We start from the raw sequence: 15,000 nt of genomic DNA, 5'->3' as shown, positions 1-15,000 counted from the left end.
CAATGCAATATTGATGAAATTGCTCTAATATATTTATGTATACTGCAAAAGATAAGCGAAAATAACTTATTTCCAAGTTTTTGTTTAGGTTGGACCCGAGTTTTGGCAGGTAAACAAAGACCATTTGGTAACAGTGGCCGAAATGTCAGAAGGAAGCTGCTATGTTTACAGTAACTGACGACACCGATTAAGCACAAACGAGAAAGGAATTATGTAGGAATATCCCTCTGCTCAAGAGGAGAAATGAGAACAGTTGGGGGAAAAGACTTTGGAATCACGCATAATCAAAACAAATGGGAATGCGTTACCGGCCAATGGAATGGATGGATATTCCTGTCAAAACTTCGGGATGAAATATTGAAAACTTTTTGTGAAACAAAGTATCCAGGGCAAATTTGAGTTCAAGCGAGAAAGGAAGAAACCCTGTTTCAATAATACGATCATTTTTCTTTTTAATAATTAGCTCGAGGATAGCTACGGATACACTGAAAAATGCGAAGAAAAGCATTACAAATTTATAATATATTTTCTGAAAAAAGTAAAAAAATGAATAAAAACTACAACAATAGGTATGTATAAAATTCTCTTCAAAATAACTAAACCTGTTTTCAGTGCGGCAAGAAACTAATTATCTAATAAAAAAATGAACATTAAGTGAAAAGACATTATACCAGGAGCGTTCGGCATGAACCAAATGAAATACTCGTAGACAGAAATCATTATCATTAGGTCAGTAAAAATAAACCAAATAAAAGATATGAAAAAGATAAGCGGAAGAAAAGTCATGGTCGTAAACCCTGTTACTAAGCTAAACGTCAGCCGAGTGGCGTCAACTTTTTTTCTTTAACCTTCCCGTCTTTTAACAGTAAGTTCGTATTCAATGAGATTACCTCGACACGTACGGATTCCCCTGACGCTAAAAAAGGCTTCCCCGAACATGCAGTGTTTGTTTTGTCAGAGCTGCTTATCTCCTGACGAGATTTTATTTTTTCTTCTTTTATTTTTTTTTCGTTCCTGCTTGGATTTTCTGAGGGGATTTCCTTTCAAGGAAGCCTATAAAGAGGAGGGAAAACTCACATTCGAAGGAACAAAGCGGAATATCCCCACTCGCATTATATGGCTATTTTCGCTGTCTCCACGCCATCTTGAAACTTTTTTTTTTTTTTTAAGCGTTATTGGCTTATTCTACTAGTCTATCGATTCTTCTTTTTAGAGCTTCAGTCGGGTCACTGTTCAAAGGGTTGGATGTTTTGTTGATTCTTAAAAACTGAGCCACCTTTTCTTCATACTTCTAATTTTGAAAGCATAACCGTTAACAAGAAATTACCTGTGACCTCTAATAGTGGTCACGGGTTGCAAAATGTCCCAGATGGTCGACCGTGATTATAAATAAAAACTTACTAATGATGTAAAGAAATCTTTTTTTGCAGAAGTTAAAAGTCTCTTTATAATACTTAATTATAATTAGTTTCATTATTCAGCGTTTTTCGCACCGTGGTGAACTGCAAAAAGATCGATAGACAAACTCCTTCCAAAAATCAATGAATAAATAAATAAATAAAATATAAAATAAAATAAAATAATCGCGGTGAAACTTTTTACAATTTTTTTTTAATATCGGAAGCCATACCAATTGCAACACGGAAAGCCAAGTATAAATATCCAAAATTCAATAAAGACACCGGCGTAATCCACGTGCTCATGATCGACTCGACGCGGGGAACAAGGGCTTAAACATCAAGAAAGAATTTGCACCCGAGAGCAATACCACGCTTACAGAAAAAAGGGACTGCCCAATAAAGATATGTACACACCTATATATTCCTCCTACCTCTTAACATTATAATCTTTTCGCTTACTCGGGGAGTAAGCCTACAAACTATTTGGTTGTTTTTGTTGTTAATGTTCTTGCTGTTGTTGTTGTGGGGGAGGGGGTTAAGGAAAGCCTTATGGAAAAGCCTAAAAAGGTCTGAAAAAGGTGTTTCGCGTTGAGTTAAAGAGAGGATATTCATGATTTACTTATTAGAATGAAAATGTAAAAAATAAATCATGTGCATGTTAAACAGTAGAGAAACACTAGTGAATTTAATTTTCGTTAGTGAAACAACGCTCTATTTGACCGTAGATTTTAGCACAAGCCTCAAGTAAGCTGGAGGTCGGATCACCCCTTGATATATTAATAAGTTCACTAATACTATTGGCATTATATTTTTCTGCAATTCTTGTTTTCCCTTTTCACCACTGACGGACTAAGTGTTTTCTAAACTAAAATCTGGTGAATTGGTTCACAACGAAATTATATAACTGGCAACTCAACCGGGAAAAAGCTCCACCTATCACTACGACTCTCATTCGTAGATAAAACTCTTGTGTTTAGCCAAATGTATTAATCGGTGATATTCCAAAGTTTCTCAAAATTATATTAATTTAAATGACGAAACGGCAATCAGCAACACTCAATGAAAAAAAAAATGCTATAATAACGTAAAACTTTAATCCTCTGACCACTGAGTTTCAACAAGAATTGTATGGTATACAGTGAAATAATTCTAATTAAATATAAATATTTAACTTTTACACACACACGCACACACACACACACATATATATACATTGTTTGTATGTATGTATGTATGTATTGGATGTATTATGTTATAATGTATATATAATCATGTGTATGCATACATGTATTTGCGTATATATATATATATATATATATAATATATATATATATATATATATATATATATATATATATATATATATATATATATAATATACGCAAATACATGTATGCATACACAGATATATATACATTATACATTACCAATACATACATAAATACATACATACCTACATACATACAATGTAGATTCAACAGTGAAATGTGATACTGAAGCATTAAAAATAAATAAAAATAAAATGATAATGCATATATTACAGTGTAAACAAACAACGCATCAAGAATGAAAACAACACATATGAAGGGAACGACCCTAACATGCACAAATATATTATGAATCCCAGACTCCCAAACCATGAATGTCGTCAACAACGAGGCCATAAAACAGGAAGTTAACGAGCTAGTTAGTGGGTCCCCAGACCAGGTTTATTGGTAAGGTTACAATAAAGAGCTGATGATGATGGCAATCATGTGAAATCAAGTGAAATGTAGCGCAAGAGATGGCAAAAATATCGAGAGTATTCACACAGACAAATACGAGCAGACATACGTGTGGAGCCTAAACACGCGCGTTGCTGCAGTCAGTCAAGATCCGAAACAGTGAACATATTATTCGAACACAAAAATTCACAAGCTCTCCCGTGAAAAATATGGAAGCGATGACGTATATGATTTTTAAAGTCCAAACTAATAGGAAATTTCACTGCTGAGGGAAATGGAAAAGTAATATATCATACACGTTTTATTGCTTAAAAATTAATAAAATTAACATTTTTTACGTACATAAAACGAGTAACGTCTGAAAAAAAATTTAAATGGAAACATACATTGACATTCTGTTTGTAATGATCTGAAGAGGGATTAAAAGAAAGTAACATTAAGAAACGCGCGCGCGCGTGTGTATGCATAATGTCTTTATATTACCTTTTAATACAGACAAGATTGCTAAAGGCTTTGGTACGCATCTTATCTGGTAAATAACACTTCTTGTGCAGGAAACCAAAAGAGAGAACTCTCCCTTTGTCAATATAAAAAGAAAAACAAAAACATGTCGCTGCTTAGCATGGCCAGAGTCTCGGGGAATAAAGTAACTTGCGAAACTAATAAAGCCTACTCTGGCTGCAAGCAAAGGAAACCGCTTCAAAGAGACCCACGAGAGACGGGGAGACAATTGGGACAAACTTCTGGTCATATTGGCGCACTTTCTAGAAGTGAGGTGGCCGACTGTTAACTCTGTCCCTCTCCAGAGACTGCAATGGGACAGCCAGGTTTCGTACACGTAATTCTCGGGTGAATATTTTACGCGAAGGTTCAAGATTCACCGTAATCATTCATCAGTCTACAGAAGCAATTAAATTTCATCATCTTATCTCCTTATGAATCTTTGTAATTTCCTTCCTGGTAATTATTTTTTATTCTATCCTACTATCAGACTCGAGCTTTCTTTTACAAGTTTTATTCTCAAAATAGACAAGAGCAATTAGATGTGCTTAAATGAACACCATGTTCTTTGGAAGCTTGAATTTCAAGCCAATGGCCCCTATAGGCCTGTTCCATATGATTCATGTCCGTATTGCAATGCAGATAGTGCTGCCATATATTACTTTCGTGTATAATTTTTGTCTGTTTGATACCCAAATATCCGTCAGCCTGCCCACTGTTTGATTTGCCTTTTGTATCCTTTCAGTCAATTCCAACTTCAGAGAATCTGGATTGGATTATACTCTAAACACTTTGCAGGACTCAGACTCATTGATCTTTTTCATCCCTTTGTGCATTCCTTTCATATAGTACTTTTTTCAGCTTTCCAGATATACGACGATTCTATTAACTAAACTTTAGATGTAGTACTCTAGTGTATTGCTGACTAAAATCACTATCCATGTGTATTGTGAATATGGTTAAGAAAACGCGCCATAGAAACCAGTTCACGTTTTCTGCAATAGTTTTTTTTTCTTAACCAATCAGGAAACACACGGGGAAGGTTTTTTTTTATTTTATTTTACAGTATTGTTAATATACCAACATTTTGTTGGCTTAAATCTTCTCTCTCATCACGACGGGAAATGGAGTCAAGTCATGCCCTCGTCAAAACGACAAGTTAGCGCTGTGAAGAATATAAGCAGATGTTAGAATTACCACAGAAATTGAGGTTTTACACACATAAATAAATGCACATAGGCTCACACGCACATATATGAACATTTATAAAAGCTATCCACATTAAATTATTACAAAATGTTAAAGTTTTATAGTGCCAACCATAAGTTAAGGTAATGGTACCAAAAAACGAATTCACAGAAATGGAAGCAATTCAACAGAAGCCAATAAGATCGATTCCTTGACAGTCATAATTATTTAGTCATGAAACAAAAAAATTAATTGAACTTTATCCCATCATCGCTGATATTCTTTTTCGACGCAGATTTGTGAAACAGAGACTGAAATTGTTCGTTAGAATTTTAAGTACTAAGTCTGAACACCCAGAGGTATTGAACAGTAAGAAATCTATACAAGAAACTCCTAGCAATAATCAAAACTTAAGTCTAACATTAAAAATTAATCTGTAAAAACACTTTTACAATATTAAATGCCTCCTATATATGTAATAAATACATTCTTTGTAACAGATAATTACATATCTGTAAATAGAATCCATGACCTAAGGGGTCATTGGTGAATTAGGAGCGTCCTACGTGACAATCCGAATCTAGATCACGCTGTGCAATGCTTGCAGTAGCCTGGTTTGCATTTGGATCTATCATCAGTTTATGTATCAGTTAACTGATCACAACACCTTCCATGGGAAGCGGTTGACCTGTTAACCTGCGCCAGAAACTTATGACTTCCGAGCCGGCGGACTACTTATTCTTTTTATGTAAATCCCTGGGATAGCTAGTGTTTCGCTATCGAACACGATGCTCTATATTGTTAGTTCTATTCCAGTTATCAAACGGAGTGGTCATCCGACCAAACCATCTCTCTAGTGATGGAGTTGAGAAATAAAGCTGTTTTAAGATATCAACTTCCTCCGTTTGAATCATCTCCCTTATTCTAAGAAGAATCAACTTTACTAAGATATAACGTAGGCGAGAAGAGAAGTAGAACCAGCAATGCTTACGAACAACAATCGTAAGAAAAGACAATCAATCTTTCGCCAAAACGGAAGATAATATATGGTGGCAAGCGGAAACCAACATACACAAGAACCTATAAGCCTACCGAAGAATTAAAATCATCGAAGCCCAGCTATAAGTCAATAATAAACTGAGGAAACGGGATCTTCAATCAACATGCAACTGTAAACATCCTATGAAGACGAAGATATGTCCTTCATCGAGACGAATTCAAGCATCAACATCGACGTTTAAGTGAACGACTGTCATCACATATCTCCAAGAATCAAAACCGGACGTGAAGCAGCATCGAACATCAACGGAAAGGAAGAACCATACATAGGAAACAACGCGCGATCACAAGCAAGGACGTGGAGATTAGGCCAAGAGGAAGCGACGCGAGAGAGAGAGAGAGAGAGAGAGGCTGTGACGTCATCGGACCGTCAACAATCTTTTCGCATATAAACCAGAGCTAAGTAGAACCTTTATCTATTCAGGTTTTTTCTCAGTGAAGTGTTGTACATCAAGGGTCGATCGTCCAGTATTCCTGGGGTGAGTTATTCAGTCTTAATCTTCATTCATTACAGGAATCAATCTTCAACTATGAGTTCTCGCCCCAGATTCTTTTTCTCGTTGTTGCTATCGCTTTTTCTTCCAGGAGTTCTCCGAATAATATCTTTATCAAATTATCTGTATTAATATTATCTTTTTGGGGGATTTTCCTGTTATTTGCAACACATTTTTACTGTATATTGCATATGCGTTTACGTAGTGGTCGTGTGTACTCTTATAGATATTTTGATAGAATCGCAAGGAATAGGAGTGATAAGAAAAAAATAAAAGTTAACATGGCAACTACTGCGGCTGGCAACCCGAATGTAGTGACGCTCGTCAGCGCGAGGTCAGCAATAGTACCCTTTCAAGGTCGGGTCAGTGGGTTCCTGCCTCAAAATGTTGAGGCATGGATCTCATCTGTAGACGCTCATTTAAATGCAAAAGGCATCACAGACCCATCTGTACAATTACAGGAGGCCAAAAGCTTCATAGACTTTGCTAAAGGAGACGCAAGTGCATATCTAAGAGGTGTTTCTTTCTAAGAGGCGGTTACATGGGACGAGTTCAAAGTTAGGTTACGTGTGTGTTGCCGACCGGCTAAATGAATATCAAGTAAATTTAAGTAACTCCACGTGGGTTACAAGTTCCAGAATTGCCGTGAAAGATTTTATACGTCTCATTTACCTCACGAGCATGACAGTCATGTTGCCTGAAGCTTTAGTGCAGTGTTTTGACAAAAAGCTGCAGCCCAACAGTACGGAATTAGATGTGTATAAACAGATAAAAAAAACACATGTCTAAATGTACTGACCTTGATCCCTCGCTTACTCAAGTTTTTGCAAAAAATGAGAATAAACCACAACAAGTAAACGTGGTCAATAATAATCAAGCGGCAGGGATGGTTTGTTATAACTGTAAATGACCAGGTCACATGATTTCAGACTGTCGGAGGCGCGTTTTTGTTCCATACACAACAGGTTCCAACCCTCATTCATATAATCGTTGCTTCTCGCGGAATCAACAGCAGAATCCTAAAAGAATCGCAAATTATAATGAAAAGAAATCATGATAAAATAGCTAAGCCAACTAGAACATATGCCGTGGGCGATAAGGTAAACATACAAGTATACGTACGTAAAGGTTTAAATTATAAACTGACACCTAAGTTTGAAGGCCCGTTTAACATTTTAGAAACATTAACGGCCAATAGATTTAGGGTTCAAAACGTATCCCAACCCACTGATATAAGAATCGTTCCATTGGCACATATCAGAAACTAAAGAAGGGTAGATGGAGTGAGGGAAAATTTTTGTATCTATGAAACTTGTATAATAACTTATATATATATATAGTATTAATAATATATCTATAGAAGATATAAATATAGATTATATATAGATATTATATAATATACATAAATATATATATATATATCATATTTGTATGTTAAACATATTTCTTTAAAACATGATGTTATTACATATATTTTACTCATTACAGGTTTCCAAAATGAATCTGTTATTGCTAGGAGTGATATTGTTCGTTCAGACATCTTTGTCGTGTGGGAAGAGCGCTAAAAACGAAAGAATTAGAGTTTAATCATGGCATTATTATAGAAAGAACAGATGACATTTTCATTACAGCAAGTCAGACATGCAGGTGATTTTTCTGCCTGAGGATGACGTCCTTAACCTAAAGAATGACCTGTTGAGGTTTGCTGTTTCGTTTAAGTGGGAAACTCAGCAACCAACCTGTTATTTTCATGCTAACTCAGAGATTTCGCTAGCTCAAACCCTAAGCGTCGCGGAAATGTTATCATATGACTTGCAGAATAAAACCGCCGAGGCAGAAGAACTTGCTCGAGACCTGCTGATGTGGTCTGTGCGGCACAATACTCTCGAACGTCGCAACCCGCTTATATTTGCTGGATTAAACATCTTGGGATCTGTTGCCAGTTTAGGCTTAGGAATTTCAAATCGCCTTAAGATAAATAATCAAAATAAGAGAATTGAGTTTTTGCAACATAAAACCGAATTAGCTTTGTCCGAACTGCGTAGCCAGTTATCCTCAATCAATGTGAGTTAGGCATAGTGCTAAACGGTTCTCTCTCCCATACACGCGAAGGTTGTCTGAAGAAACTTTATCCCTTTGACAGTAATAAGTTCAATTACAGAATGAACAACGGCTCCTGGATCCGATACGACAAGGAAGGTTTTCAAGTGTCATGTCCGGACGGGACCACAGCCCATTCCCAAGTCTTTGTCGCAGCTGATGGTTGTACAGGGACATCTACAAACTACACAGTCAGAGGGGTCAACACTATAATACGTGAGAGGTCTTACTTCGCGAACTACACGTGGGCGACTACAATTATCCCATCACTACCTCTCCCATACAACGCGCGGGTGGCTCATCGTTTGACGCAACTGGCTGGGATGGACCCACGCGTCACCGACTTATGCAGGAGGAGAAAATCTTCGTTACTACGTGCTGTTAGCCGTGTTTTGCGTTACGGCAATGTTTATTATCGCCGTTAACATCTTTGCTTGGCGTAGGTTGAGGAGGCACACAGAAGGATCTTCAAAGGAACGTTTTGCCGCGTCCAGACGACACTCCTGTTGCGTTAAAAGCGTATACGTTCAGGGCCATCTGAAACTGGCCATTTCACCTGGTTCCTAGGAAAACTGTCTGGAATTGTGTAGTGTGTGAAAAGCGGTCTGTATGCTGGCAATATGTAGGACAAGAGAGACTCCAAGCCTTTGCATTTTGAACAGTTAAAAGTATCTTTCGGGCACCTAATAAAATATTGTAGCCCAATATATATATTAATATACATAAAAGTATCTTTCGGGCACCTAATAAAATATTGAAGCCCTATATATTAAACTATTGGTGCGTGTACGTACCAGGAATCTATATCTGTGCACAATTATACAATTATAACAATTATATATCTTTACAAAGAGTGACAAGTACTCTTTAACAATTATCCATGATCATGTTATGTATATTAACTGAGTAACCAACACTACTCTTAATTGGGGTTACCTATTACTATAATCTTCATGTATACATGTTAACCTTTTAATTTTTTTTCTGGTACCTAATAATCATTATTATCAAACATGGATCTATATTTTCCATGCATTTTTGTTTATTCATGAGTATGTAACAAAACCTTTTATGCACTTAATCACTTGCTTATGATTATATCTAAATAGATGTTACGAGCACACTCCTAAGAAACCATGTTTAAAGTAACTTTTGTTATTCAAGGCTTGAATGGTAGCTGTCCGAGCCTAATGTAATAAATACATTCTTTGTAACAGATAATTTACATATCTGTAGGATAGAATCCATGACCTAAGGGGTCATTGGTGAATTAGGAGCGTCCTACGTGACAATCCGAATCTAGATCACGCTGTGCAATGCTTGCAGTAGCCTGGTTTGCATTTGGATCTATCATCAGTTTATGTATCTGTTAACTGATCACAACACCTTCCATGGGAAGCGGTTGACCTGTTAACCTGCGCCGGAAACTTATGACTTCCGAAGGCCGCGGACTACTTATTCTTGTTTTTTATGTAAATCGCTGAGATAGCTAGTGTTTCGCTATCGACACGATGCTCTATATTGTTAGTTCTATTCCAGTTATCAAACGGAGTGGTCTTCTGACCAAACCATCTCTCTAATGATGGAGTTGAGAAATAAAGCTGTTTTAAGATATCAACTTCCTCCGTTTGAATCATCTCCCTTATTCTAAGAAGAATCAACTTTACTAAGATATAACGTAGGCGAGAAGAGAAGTAGAACCAGCAATGCTTACGAACAACAGTCGTAAGAAAAGACAATCAATCTTTCGCCAAAGCGGAAGAAAATATATATTTCAGCAAAATGTAGTGACAGCTGTATCAAGAATATCTCAGCCCTGAATGGGAAGCCGTAAGTACTAAGTCGCAGTCATTGCATATGCAATATCACTGCCAGCAAGATTTGCACATGGCCTCCGCTCGAGTCCTTGGCCATTTGGTGTAGGAATCTGTTCGAGCCCTGATTTACAACGCCATGACTATCCGCTAGGATGTGAAGAGAAGCTCTGCTAACATCGTGGATTCAAAGTACGGCGAAAGTAGAAAGAAGAAGAAAAATAGAAAAATGGACCAATAGCAAGAGAGATCACATCCTGTAAAACGAGCTGTGAATGAAGTAAACATTTTGAAAATTGTAATATCTACAAGGCCTCCTCTTTTTGAATTCTGTACACTTTTAGATTCGTCTGTCAAGTACTTATTTATGAAGCCCGTAGCAGGATTCGAACCCTCATAACAGAGTGTCTAGCCAAAAAAGAAAGAAATTATATATATAATATATATATATATATATATATATATATATATATATATATATATATAGATATATATATATATATATATATATATATATATATATATATATATAATATATCTATATATATATATATATATATATATATATATATATATATATATATATATATATATATATATATATATATATATATATATATATATATATATATATATATATATATATATATAGATATATATATAATATAATATATACTATATAATATATATATATATATATATATCATATATATATATATATATATATATATATATATATATATATTATATATATATATATATATATATATATATATATATATATATATATATATATATATATATATATTGTATTATATATTACTTAGCCTCAATAAGCAATAAAAGCGATTGCCCACTTCGCTACGATGGTCAGGAAGAGTTTATTCCAGCTCTTATAATTGTAGCTGAATTCGACAGGTATATTTATGGAATAGAATAGAATATAGAATTTAGGCCAAAAACCAAGCACTGGGACCTAAAAGGGAAATTGAGAGTGAGAGTAGAAGGGTTTGAAAGGTGTAACAGGAGGAAAACCTCAAAGCAGTTGCACTATGAAACAAGTGTTAGGAGAGGATGGATGGCAAGATGGAAGAGAGAATATGAATGTAGGTACAATAAAAGGAATGAAAGGGGTTGCAGCTACGGGCCGAAGGGACGCTGCATGTTATTAAAGACAAATATATCCCAAGAAAGGCATCTCTAAAATATACCGTAAGAAAGTCTTAAAAGCCACAAAAGCGTTGCATGAAAGAAACGACACACCGGATATCGAGAGAATGAAAATGACGAAGTGAACAAACAGCGTAAAATCCGAGCAGACACTGGCAGACGGAAGATGTCAAGATGAGATATGATATTAAGCAAATACATGTTTGGTGTTTTGCCGCGTGTACTGTTCCATTTCCCTCCGTCAGGTGTGTGTGTGTGTGTGTGTGGTGTGTGTGTGTGTGTGTGAGAGAGAGAGAGAGAGAGAGAGAGAGAGAGAGAGAGAGAGAGAATATGCAGCAAACTTTGCTTTGCGAACAACAATCGAAATGAAAAGGGAGGGGATGCTGGAGTTCCTTGAACAAACACGGAGTTTTCGGAGATCTTCAGGGAGTAATACCTTACAGAATAATCTGAAACGTTATATATCTAGTTTGAGTGGACAAAACATATTTTGGTGAACAAAAGTTACTTAGGAGGGCAATCATAACTTTACCTTGGACTCGTGAAGAAAACAAAGGTTTAACAAGTAAAATGAGCAGAATTATCATGGGTATCAAATATAAAGCACCGCGTTGTAATAGAAAAACGGATAAATTTGTCAAGAGGAATGACAAATTATTATAATCTTTTAAAATCTATATGTTTGCAAATTTTAACAAATCGAATATAACTGACCATTTAACTTGGCACGTTTCGATATAAAAAAATGAATTTATCAAGACGAATTAAAAGAACATAACAAAATATTTCAATAATTTAAATGTTCGCAAATATTAAGAACAATAAAACTGAGAAGTTCCTCTCGTCAGACTACATTGCAGGCAAGAAGAAACATCGACCGAGGAAATGAAAACAAATTCGTTGGAAGAATTAATCTACAAGAAGTGTCTAAAGAGCCCTGACATCGGACGTGGCATCGATGCGATGAAGCAAGGCACAGGAGCGACATCTGACTGACGGATAACTATGCAAACTAAACGAATGGCACAAGAGTAGGATGACAACCTTGGAGGCCACCGAAAGACAGATGAGGTAGAGAAATTAATGTGATTGAGGCAATGGCACTCTTAAAAGGAGACAGGGCAATATTCAACTTGGATGTTTACACATGCTTTAGATTTAATCCTAAAATGCCTGGTCTTCAAGATAGAAAGTATTATGTATCGCACACAATAACGAAAGAGTTATTGAAATAATTAATCACATCTCTATGCATGAGGGCCTTCTCAGAAGTCGCCGTATTAAAATAAGTATATCTTAGTTTTACCAGACTACTGAGCTGATTAACAGCTCTGCTAGGGCTGGCCCGAAGGATTAGATATTTTTACGTGGCTATGAACCAATTGGTCACTTAGCAACGGGATCTACAGCTTATTGTGGGATCCGAACCACATAATATCGAGAAATATTGTGACCAAATGAGGAAATGCGTTGGCTGAGAGAAGTCATGCTTCAATATTCATTTTCGTTGACGTGAAATAACTCCTAAATTGTCAAATGCGTAATGGGAAAGATTTAGAAATAAAAACAGTTAGTATATACTGCGCTCAATCACCACCATCAACTTTCTCTTTTCGAAAACAGGATTCAAGGTCAGACATCCACTTACGGCAATTACAGCAACAACCATAAGAGTTTAATGGGCTGGAGATTGTGGGTAATGTACTGAACCGATGTTAAATTATTGTTACGGTAAAAATTTTACATTTTGCCCTAAGAGAGGCGGATAAAATGGACACATCCATTAATTTAGGAAGAAATCAGTCCGTTTATTTTAATGGAGAACAGTTAACTCTTTTTGAAAGCAATTAAATTAGAAATTTGAAAAAACCGTTTTTCCGCTCATTTACTCTGGTTTGAGGGTCTTCATGCCAGCTTGAATCTTGATTGCCTTGCACACACACACGCACACACACACACACACCACACACACACACACACAGAGAGAGAGAGAGAGATGAGAGAGAGAGAGAGAGAGAGAGAGAGAGAATGCTCTAATGAAATCAATATTAACCATTCAATAACGAATCTATCACGAAGCATAAGAATTTACTTAGTACAGTAATAAAACAAGAAGAACAATAGCAATTCTAATGGTAAAATCAATAATGATGATATTTGTAGTAATTATGCCAATACTTCTTACATTCAGAAATAAACATTCTCCCCGACAACTATATAATTCACCGTTCAAGTTAAATACGCGCGTACACACTAATGAGCGATATTCTGGGTAATACTTTAATGCAATAATTACAAAAATTTAACAGTAATGGTCGTTCTTACTACATGTGGCAAGGAGGCAATGGATAACGTATTAAAATTATAGATCTACGTGCTGCTACTCTCACTGTTGAGTTTATAATGCAAAACCTTCGATTAGGTAACTGAAGCCAAATGAAACATTAAAATTAAGCACTGGTAAATGAGAAACTCAACAAACAAAGTATCCACGTAACATCCATCATCAAATCTAACAGCAGCACCACCATCTTAAAATCTTAAAATATCATATACATTGCAGTTTTGAAACATAAACACTGGCAAACTAGGAACGATCTTCACAAGTTGATGACTTCGAACCGATTGTCTTGTTAAAAATAGTCAAGGATAGCAGATCTCATGTACAGTCAAGATGTCACTTCACCCGTTCTCTTATTTCGGGAGTTGACGCTGAGGTTTCTGAGAAATCAGAGGGTAAAGGGGAGTCAGGTGGCACTGATAAAATGCCGTTGATTACGCAAGGGAAAGGGCCACCGGGTTAGCGGGTTTACTCAGAGGGGAACGTGCTAGCAACGCTTCTCTGAAAAACGAAATAGTCCCCAAGTTTCCTACACAGATAACTAGAATTTCCTAAAGCACGCTTTATAAAGATCTCATGTTTTCACTACCATATTGGGGGACACATGTTTACACAAGTGTAGGTAACGTGAGAGTTCGTGGAATAGTCGTCTGAACTCATTGACCCTCTGGCCAACCAACAGAAAAATACAGCTTTTCAGGGCCAAGGGAGAACAGGCTAAGAGCAACGATTTTCTACGAATTCTCTGCGGCGAACGCATTGTCCTGGGCAATGGTAAAAATGAATAAAATACAGCTTCATTAGGACAATTTCGATTTTAGTCCTTGATATCCTGCAAGGGAAACGAAAGAAAATTATACCAAAGTGAATAACAAATACAACTAATCATTTGCTTACAAAAAACCATAACACAACTAAAGAATACAACAACAAAACAATAAGACTACTAAATATATTTTTATAGAAGTAGTTTCCCTATTAAATGTTGGGACCTGAGTAAAAACTAGACAACACTCACTATTGCATTTATCCTTACATCAATGGCATCGAATTCCAAATAAATAACGGTCCATCTATTCACTGCTTGCTTATGCTCACTTTCCCCATTTCCTTGATGGATACCTCTTCCAATCAAGCTGTTCAGCGCTTTCTGGGTCTCTCTTCTTTCCACATGACCAAACCAGCTCCAGATTATCTTTTTTACGGTGC

This window comes from Macrobrachium nipponense, chromosome 8 (genome assembly GCF_015104395.2).
Source record: "Macrobrachium nipponense isolate FS-2020 chromosome 8, ASM1510439v2, whole genome shotgun sequence".
NCBI lineage: Eukaryota > Metazoa > Arthropoda > Malacostraca > Decapoda > Palaemonidae > Macrobrachium > Macrobrachium nipponense.
This window is presented reverse-complemented; position numbering follows the sequence as displayed.